Below are 11,195 nucleotides of genomic sequence, written 5' to 3' on the forward strand. Positions count from 1 at the left end.
AAAGTTTCTGAAAGAAAAACAATCGAATAACCCCTATAAAGTTATATATATATATATATATATATAAATTAAGCTTATCCAAAAGTTTAGTAAAGCTACAAATAAAGCTTAGCTTTAATTAGCTTCACCTAACTGAAGATGCCACACGACCATCAAACGGCGCATATCAGAAATCAGTAGAGAAATCCACCAGCACGCAACGCGAATTTTGGAGACCGTTGCAGTCCGCCATTATGGACTTTTCTGTGAGGCTGGTACAGATACAGTTGCATGGGTACACAGATGCTGATTGGGTCGATAGTATTGCAGACAGGAGATCTACCCCAGTGGTTTTATGTTCTCATTTGGGAGTGCTGCTGTGAGTTGGAGCCAACAATTGCCTTGTGGAGTACAGAGGCAGAGTACAGGGGTGCTACTATGGCCGCTTGTGAGGTAGCTTGGTTTCAGAAGCTACTTACTGACATGGGAGAGCCCATGGATAGGTCAGTTGTCATATATTGTGACAACATGAGCAGCATCATACAGTTGGCTAGTAACCTAGTATATCATGCTAGAACGAAGCACATTAAGGTGCATTATCACTTTGTGAGGGAGAAGGTTCTAGGAGGAGATGTAGATCTAGTATATGTCAATATAGAGGATCAGGTGGCTGACATCTTCACGAAGGCATTGGGCACAGAGAAGCTCCAGAGGTTTAGGAGCTTACTTGGAGTGCAGTGTGTAGAGTTGAGCTTGAGGGGGAGTGTTGAGATATCGAGATCAACTAGTGCTGCAGCGGACATTGATGATCCGCATGGGTGATAGCTTTCGCATCTACACCACTAGCACTGTTGGTGAGATTATGGGTGATATGCGGCCAATGGGATGATAGGCTGTGTGACAGCCATTTTAGATTACTAGAGACTGGCATAGTTATAGCACCAACTCATTTAGTTGGGTTCACATTATGGACCGACCCTTGTATGTTGTAGTAGTTGTTGTAGTAGTAGTTGAGTACTAACCCATATAGTGTGTACTCTTATCTTTATGTTATGTTGGTTGAGCAGAGAAGAAGAAGATAGAAAAAAATTCAGTCATCCATCTCTCTCTTGTGTCGTGCTCTCTCTTGTGTGTGTGTGTGTTTGCTTGCTAGGGTTTGAAGCTCTCCCTCTCCCCCACATTCTCTTTAAACGTTAGTATATATATATATATAATATAACTTTTTTTTTCTTTCTCTTTCCTACACACAAGGCACCCATACTTCTATCTCTTTTCTCCTCCCTGTGGACTTTATGTACCTGAGGATTCGTCTAGCTGCATCCAAGTGTGGCTTCCTAGGGGCCCCTCTATCTGTCTTTTTCACATATAGTGAAAAATCTGCATTGGATATCTGAAATCCAATCATAACAAGATACTCCCCAATCTTGTTTGACCATGCTCTGGGTGCCTGCTTCAAGCCATACAAGGCTTTGCGTAACCTGCACACAAAATCTGGATGCGCATCACTCTCATGACCTGGTGGCTGCATCATGTACACTTCTTCTTGCAAATCACCAGGTAAGAAAGCATTCTTTACATCCATTTGATGTAAAGACCCACCCTTCATAGCCATAGCAATGACAGTTCTCACGGTTGCCATTTTTGCAACAACAACCAGGCTGATTGTCTCCTTATAGTCTATGCCATAAGTTTGTGTATAGCCCTTGGCAACCAATCTTGCCTTGTACCTGCTCACTCAACCCTCAGCATTGTGCTTGACATTCTTTTCCTTAGGCAAAGGCACTAACTCCCATGTTGCATTTGCATCCAATGCTGCCATCTCCTCATCCATGGTGTCTTCCCATTTCTAAGTGCCTGCTCAAAGCAAGTGGTCTCAACCTCATGTATTGCTTTTACCATGTAAGCATAATGATGGGCTGTATATCCATCATATATCAACCTATCCACAGGGTATCTAACCCTCGTAGTCTTGCGTACACCTAGATCACTACCAGGTGTCCTCAAAATAACCCTGGTTCTCCTTACACCAGGAGTAACCATAGATGGAATGCTTATCAAGGCTCTGCTTAGAGCCACTAGAGTCACCATCCACATATCAGTGACTTGTTGAGACAGATCAGGCACAAAAGGGTGATCTACCTTTTCCTTCCCTTTCCATGATACATGTGTACTTGCATCATTCCTCAACCTACCTGACCATGGGCTAACATTGGGTCCACTGCTTGAAGACTCCCCAGGTCCACTCAGCACTTGTGATGCTCTCTACATGTGGTGCAACATCAACACTTCTTACATCTGCATCTTCTACTGCCTTCATTACTAGTGCATATGAGCTACTCATCTCATCGAAGACATCTCTGCTTACTTGCATCTCACGAGTGGTAGGGTTATAGCATCTATAACCTTTTTGCTCCATAGCATAACCAATGAAGATGCATTTCTCTGCCTTTGGATCCAACTTTGTTCTCACTTCATCAAGAACATGTACATATGCAACACCTAAACATTTGCACGTGAGACACATCCGGTCTTATGCTTGTAAACTTCTATTCAGGAGTTATACCATGAACAGCTGCAGTGGGTGTCCTGTTCATAATGTACACAGCAGTGCTACTGCTTCTGCCCAAAAGTAATGTGGCATATTCTTTTCAGCCATCAAGGCACGCACCACTTCTGTAATGTGTCTGTTTTTTCTTTCTGTAACACCATTCTGTTTTACGGAGTGTACTTGCACGTAAACTGCCTCTTGATTCCCTGCTTTCTCAGGAAATCGCTGAACTTATTGGAGAAATATTCTCCCCCACCATTTGATATTAGGCATTTTATTTGCATGCCTTTTTCCTTCTCGACCAAGGCTTTAAATCTCTGAAAGTGAGCAAACACCTCACTTTTCTCCTTCATGAAATAAACCCACACTTTCCTAGTGTGGTCATCAATGAATGTAACATAGTACGTGCAACCTGCAATTGTTGCAGTCTTGGTCGGTCACCATACATCTGAATGTATGACATCCAATGGCCTTGCACTGACATGCTTTTCATGTGGGAAAGCATGTTTGGCCTGCTTACCAAGTTGGAATGCTTCACATACCTTATGTATACCATTAACCTTAAACTTTGGCGAACCTGTAATAATATTTTGGGCCTGCATAGACTTGAGTCACTGTACATTCACATGACCAATGTGCTTGTGCCATATGTCAATATCTGCAATGACACCTGTTCCATGCACAAACATGGCTGCCTTTATCTTAGGCATGTTCACATCCAAAGTAAACATCCTGCCATTTCTGCTACCCTTTGTAACTAAGCGACACTTATTTTTGAAGTCTTCCACAAAACATCCATGAGGATTAAACCTCACTTTACAAACCATGCTCAACCATTTGTCCAACAGAAACCAGGTTCTTTGTAATATTCGAAACATGAAGTATATCAGCCAAGTACTTCATTTTGCCATCCTGCATAGACAATGGCACTTTACTAACATGCACAATGGGATGCACAGTATCATTACTTGTTTCTACATAACCTGGTTTTTTCAATTTTTACATATCTCTAAACCACTCAGCATGATTGGTCATGTGGTTAGAGGCGCCAGAATCCACATACCATATATCTTGAGATCCTCACACATCCCCTGCTTCTATGGAACTAAGCATGTGCTGCATCACAAACAGCTGCTCACTTCTTTCATCACCTCCATGTTTGCTAGATGATACATAGTTGCCTTGCTACAACTTTCCACTTTTAATGTCATTCTGCTTTCTATAGCAGTCTTTTTCCATGTGTCCTGGTTTGCCACAGTAATAGCACTCTATGCTATTTTCATTTTGATTTCTTTGCCAACCACCTCGGCCTCTTTGGCTCCCTTGAGTTGTAGGATTTATATTAGCTCTCCATTATACAAATTGAGCAGCAAATGGGTTTAGCAAGTTTGAAATCAGAGATTTGACCTTCTCAATTTACTGATTTCATCCATACTGATAGATTATGAAGAGAATTAGTGTTGAGGAAGATGGTTTTGTGGTTTTAAGAAACCCACTAATGGTTTTCCACCTAGCTTTACTCTTTGGACAATAGATTGATGGGGATTTGTTGTCCAATGGTTAAAGACAAGCCTTCTTTCAACCATACATAAACATAAACATATTCTTCTTCAAAGAAATTACCAGAATCACCTGTTTCTTTGTCTCTTTCACCTCTTTGTCCACAAGTCTTTGATCGCTTCAAGAAGATTAAATTAAACCAAATCTCTGATACCACTATTACGAGATCCTTTTGTACTTCTTGAATAATTAATTAAAAACTCATAAAATATAACAAAAATTAAAACAAAGACTTGAATTAAATTGAAATCAAATAACATAGCATAACACAAGGCAAGGGAAATAGAATAACATCACCATCAAGACAAGATTGGGTGCAATCTCCCCCCCATGTCATGTAGCTCCACTTCTATGACATGAGTATTTAGAGAATTTTATTCATCAAAATAGCCCAAGGAGCTAAGAATAGATGTGCGTACAAATTGGGCTTGCTTTTCCCACTTTTGGGGTATTGCTTTACATATTTTTAACCATACCAAAATCCCTAAGGTTTGTACATATAAAAACCAAATGTAATTGCTAATGAGTCTTGTTACATAAAATATCTTTGTGCACATTTACACATATGATAATCTTGTGCACATTTGCACATTCCAATACGCTGAATCCTGCACAAGTTAAATTAAGCATATTTTTGTATGATCATTAATTCATTAAAAATATAATAAAATATATACCTGTAACATTAGAACAAAACACTCCCCATTCATTCATGAGAGACGTCTTTTCCCGATCCTCTAGACCTATGAAAACTTGATTATATTCGCTAAAGCCATGAAGTAAAGAGTACATCTCATTACAGGCTACTACATCTAACAGGGAAGCTATAAAGGCTAGTGGAATAAATCCGTCATTAGTCTAGCTGCATTCAACTTCTTGTAATCTATACAGACTCTTAATTTGCCATTTTTCTTGGGGACAATTACAATTGGTGATAACCAATTGGGTTTTACCCATTGGGTAAAGAAACCCAACTTGTAGTAATTTTGTCGATTTCTTCCTTAACTTGCTTGGCATAATTAGGATTCATATGATACCTTTGCTAACAGATTGGAATTGCATCTTCCTTCAGATTGATATAATGCTGATAGAACTCAGAATAAATGCCTTTCATAGTGATGTAGCTCCTCTTTAAGGATGTGTTTTAACTTGGCGTTTACCTGTACTTTCTATGGATTGTCTGCATCTCCCAAGTTTATGTCTTCTAATTCATCTTCCTTCACTCTGCAAAATCTTTGCATTTCCCCCTTGTGTACATATTCCATGGCCGCAAAACCTTTGAGACCTTCCGGATCATCTTCTTGGGTTGGAATTTTGGCTCGTGCTTCTACATTGCTACTTTTTGCTATGGCTATAGCCGGCGGGCCACCACTGGTTCTGGTTGCATCATGAGGAAAGAAGGGCCATATTGGGTGATAATTTGGTCCATGTCTAGCTCAAACAGAGAGACTAATTCTCCTTTAAAATCTTTTCTTGTTCATCCTCCTCAACTCCTGCTAGGCAATTCAACACTTTAGCGTAGAGTGGCCTAGTGGATTTAGTGATGTTTATTCTAAGCCATCAACTGTAACCTTGATCTTCTTCTTTCCTTTGCAAAATAATCTAGTTTAGTAGCATAATTATGATTTATCTTCACTTGTAGCTATGGGCTTCCAACATCATAGGGTAGGCTTTGACGATTTTCTCCACTTGCATTACCACAAATATTGTGGAATAATCACATCCAGCAATCTGGATTCATGCTTCACGGGGATCATACCCAAGGGCTTGACGCGCCTTTGATTTGCCATTCTAATTGAGATAGGGATGGGTTCTAATTGAGATAGGGATGGGTTCTAATTGCAAGAGCCCCAACTCCTTTTGCACAGTGTCTGAGATAATATTTACTCCCTACCCACCATCTAGCAGAACGCCAAGAATGCGTCATGCCTTGACTACTACTCTTACTTTAGGAACTGCCGTGTCCCAATCCGGTTTAGTAGTCAATTGTGGTGGTTCTACATCCACCTTATCCGCATGCACCATTGGGTCCACTAGCTTACTTATTAAGAGCTTCTTTTGATAATTCAGTACTAAGCTCAGCAAACAACTTCCCCAAATCACACGACTCCCCAACTCCCCCTTTTTGCATTTCTTAAAAAAGTTTGTTCTTACATGCACTTTAAAACCTTAGGATATAAAATCATCTAATCAAGAGTTTGACTTGTCCTTTTTAACTTTCATAAACTATCGTCCTATGCCTCTCAGAATCTAATAAGAGAGCAAACATTTTATGCATTGGCTTAGATGTAATGTAGTCCTGCTATAGCAAAGCATTTGCATCATAAAAAATATGTCAATTTAAGTACAACAAAAGCATAAATGCCATAAAATAACTCTAAGAAAATAGTTTTCCATTGTAGAACCATGAGAAATTAGCCAAAATTGGGCGGCGTCATCATTCCTCCCACACTAAATTGGTGAAGTGTCCCACGAGCCAAAGTTGATGAAGACCCACGATGAGCTTCAAGTCTTCCACACACTTTATTCTCCTCCAAATCACATCATATTCTCCCACTCTAATTCAATAACACACCTCACAAACACACATTCCCCCGCACAAACTCCTAAGCTTAAACTAACACACTCACAAACATAATAAAGATAGGGACATTCACCTCGATTTGACTTACAAGAAACCTCACAAGGGTGGTTGCAGGATCAAGGTGCCTAGTTTTGTCCACTCAAGCACCCTGTAAATAGTAAAAAAACAGGCATTTATTTACCTTTAGTGGCTAATCTCTCCTAGAAAATGAAAGAATTTCGTTTCAAGTTCTATTGTTGGAACATCACATTGAAAGTTGGAAATATAGTTGCATAATCCGGTTAAGCATTAGATAGTAAAAAGTTCTCATTTCCTTAGGTACAAAGTCAATGTATATACCCTATTCTAAATTTAGACTGATTCCATAAAATGCTAATATCTTTTACATATAAACTCATATGAGATTTCCACTTTGTACCTTAGATCTTCACATAATATAGAGTGTAACGTGTATTTTTAAAAAAATTTTAAGCTATTTGTCTATTTTCTTTAAATTTTTCAAGGTCTTTAAAGTGTTATAATATACGCCACTTTTTGTACCCACAATAACTACCACTTAAAATCCTCAATCTTGTAGATCAAAAGAGTGGTAGATAGTGAGACATTAGTAGAATGTGGTAGTTAGTAAAAATTACAAATCCAATGGTTGGATTTTTAATGATCTCTTTTCCAAAATTCTTCCATACTATCAGAAGGCCTGCAAATATTAATAATCTAATTAATAAAATTATATTTTTGATGTAAATCATCCAAAACCTATAAGGACTAGTTCTATGGAAAAGCAAATTGGATCACTCTAAGTATGGAAAGATCATTTTTTAATCATTTCATCATATTTTTGATTAGTTAGACTAATTTATATCAATTTAAGTTATATTGGGTTAATTTAAGTGCAAGCGTATTTTCTATTAGTTGCTTGATCTCATTTGAAGTACCTTGCCCTCCAAAATTTGCTCTCCAAGCATTGTCCCAGTCCAGCATAAATTGGACAGCCTGATCTTGTAACAATCCACAAACCCATATGTATGACTGACTAAGCCACACTTGAAGCCCAAAAAATAAACCCAAGAAAGGATATGATAATAAGAACACACTCACAAATGATCTAACATATATGCTCTCCACCCACATTGCTCTCTAGATTGGAATTGAAGCATTTAATTAAGAAGAAACCTAGTAACTAATGGCCACATAAGTAGATAATAACATGTTTGTGGTATTCTTGGACCAAGAGAGCATGGAGAAAAGGAGACCCTCATCACCTATGTAGAACCGGGGCTCTGTGATGCTAGATTTGCTTACTCTCCTCCTCCTCTACTGCCTTTGTTGAGAATGCCCGGCCAGAATTCGAATTGTCTTTGCCTTCACCTATGCTTGTTGCCATGGCCGCCCATTCCTCCTCTCACTTGTGGGTTGCCTTGAATGCTACCATGGCTACTTGCCTACACAGATCTCTTCTTTTAGTAGACGGAGCATCAGCGTAAATAGGATACATGCCAACCCCTTCTTGGGTACATAAATTTGCAGGCCATAGCTCCACAGCACAGCACTAATTTGCAAATTATAGCAGCGCTGAGTTGCAGAGTCGACCTGGATTGTTTTTTTTTTTTTCTCACACTGTATGATGACAATTCAAGAATCTCCTTCCTCTGCACTTTTCTCTTTACTAGATGTCCAAATGAGGCTGTTTGCCCACAATCTGCTATGCAGGTTTCTTCTTGACGCAGAAGGCTACAATTGAATATATGGCCACCTCCTCTTGCATCTTTATCTTCTTCCACCACACACAGCATTGCTATTTGTACCTCCCATCATCAAAGAGTTTCTGTAAAGTGCTATAAATCCGCCTCTCTTTCTTGTAGATCATGACGTCACCTCTACTCCCTCCCTGCAAATGCACCAATGAATAACTGCCTTCCAAGCACCAAAATAGGGTAAGAGAGGCTCCAAGTACTCTTGCTTGGCCACAAAACCTGCAAAATCTACTCTCAAGACCAAGAAAAACTAGCCCTTTACACTCACAAGAACATGGGCACACAAAAGATATCATCTTCCTCACTATCTCCCTCTTCTTCCATAATTCAAGAACAAGCAAACACAAGGAAAAAAGCAAGAGTTGTGCCCAATTGGAGAGAGAAAAAAGAACAGTGAGAGAAGAGATAAAAAGGAGAACTAAGTTGAAACTTCCTCAATCACCTCCACAAATCACACGACTCCCCAACTCTCTTTTTTGCATTTCTTGAAAAAGTTTTGTCCTTACATGTACTTTTAAAATCTTAGGGTATAAAATCCTCTATCAAGAGTTTGACTTATCCTTTTTAACTTTTATAAACTATAGTCTTATGCCTTACAATCCACTAAGAGAGCAAACATTTTATGCATTGCGTAGATGTATTGCGGACCCGCTATAGCCAAGCATTTACAATTTAAAAAATACGTCAATTTAAGTACAACAAAGGCATAAATGCCATAAAATAATTCCAAGAAATGGATTTGACATTGTAGAACCATGAGAAATTAGCCAAAATTGGACATCATCAATTTTCATTTGTTTTAAATCTTCCCATAAATCATACTGTGGTGTATTATTGTCACCCTTCATCTCTGGCTTTTGAATTGATTTAGTAGCAGTGCCGACTCTGCCTTCAATTGGAACAACCACCATCGTTGAGAACGGCCGACCGGATGGGGTAGGACTGGATCCCTTTCCTAGGCCTCCCCAACCATCCACGTTGCCTACTCTCGTATATCTGTTGTTGCCATGCAATTTTTCTTTTGGAGAATTTCCTTGAGTTCTATGAACCGTCGTTTCTTGTGGGACCATGTGACCACCAAGGCTGCTTGTTCCCCGTCCTTCTCACAATTGAAATCTGGAGTAATTAGCACCATGTTTGCCGTGTACAGGCTAGGCACTATTATCCGCCATTGCTGGTTGTGGAGTTTGTATCTCTTGTTGGTGTTTTATCCATATATATATATATATATATATATATATATATATATATATATATATATATATATATATATATATATAGGGCATTCCATCTTGCGGTCCCTACCGTCTTGACAGTAAAAGCACTAGTATCTCGTGGATTCTAGATAATCACCATATGCGGTTGGGGGATTGCCTTTCGAAGCGACTATTATAGTAGCACTGCTCAGTTGTTGAAAGATTAGTCAGATTGCAAATAGCACAATAGCAAGTTGTTGTGCAGTCTTCTTTCAAATGTTTGAGCTTGGAACATTTTTACACCAGACTTCGGGAGTCGCGTCTCCAGATCCAAATGATCCCGCACTGCCCTCGGTCACTTTGGCCAAAGCTGCTATCAACCGTTCTTTGACTCTCGTGCTAGCTTTTTGTCTCCTTCAATGCTTGTGCTTCTCATCATTGTTTGAGAAGTCCTCTCAATACTTGTTGGAAATGGAATCCATCCCACTATTGGCAAATGTTGTGGATTTTGACTCCTGTGCCTTCTTCTTACTTTTGCGTTTCTTTTGGTATGTAAATCCACCATTAGCTCCTGTTCTAAAAGTATTGCTGCCTCCATTAGCTCATCAAAATCGACATTGCCTAAATCCGTTGAAGCTAGTGCTTAACATAGCTTTGGCTGCAAGCCATGTATGAACCATCGACCGGAAACCTCATCGGATGGGCGATTGGCCACATCCACTTGTCCGTGGAGAGTTGAATTTTGCTACATTATCCTCCATCAACAACCTTTTCTGCCTGAGTGACCAAAGCTTATCCAATACCTCCTAAGACATCTTGGTAGTATGATCCCATTGAAGGAATGCGTCACGTTATGTTGCATAATTGGCAAAATGAGCATCCACCACATAGTGTGCTTTCAAGCGGTGAACTTTGGGATAAATAAAGACTATCAAGCCTGGCTGCCATTCAGTCGGCACCGAACCGAAAGCGGATCCCTCTCCTCCATGTCACCACCATCGTGTCCAGATGTATAGGGGTCTAGTTACCTCCGATCATTCGGATCCGATGATTGCGCACGAGGTGAATTTAAAGAAGCTATAACCGATTAACCCATTCGAAGTTCTGTGGAGAGCCGGATGAGGGGAGACCTTCACGTCCGGTTCGGAGGGCGGGGTGGCCTCGACCCTTACGATTACCGCTGCGTTTGCTGGAATAAAGATTTCTAGGTTCAACTGGATAATTACCGATATATATATGACACACCGGTTCTTTACACGAACTCCTGCCGATGATGGCAGGGTAATAGGCCTTAATCTTCATTGTGCGACTCGAAGTTTGACTACATGGGGGAGTCCCTTGGCCTCATATTTCGGTAGAAAAACTCCACGAGGTAAAGTTGAGACGCCGAAGAGCAGGGTGAGAGAGATCTGCTTTCCGGGAAAGCTATTTGGGTAGGCTTATTATTGGTTGGAATAGCGTTATTGATTTATTACAAAGGGCGTGGTTTTGATCCTGCATCGTCGGAGGATTTGAATCTGTTTACTGCAGCCGGCCGCCAATGAAGGACTAAATAATCTTTCAAGCGAACAGGA

The sequence above is a fragment of the Cibotium barometz genome, chromosome 5 (genome assembly GCF_041138505.1).
Source record: "Cibotium barometz isolate CiBa-2024 chromosome 5, ASM4113850v1, whole genome shotgun sequence".
NCBI lineage: Eukaryota > Viridiplantae > Streptophyta > Polypodiopsida > Cyatheales > Cibotiaceae > Cibotium > Cibotium barometz.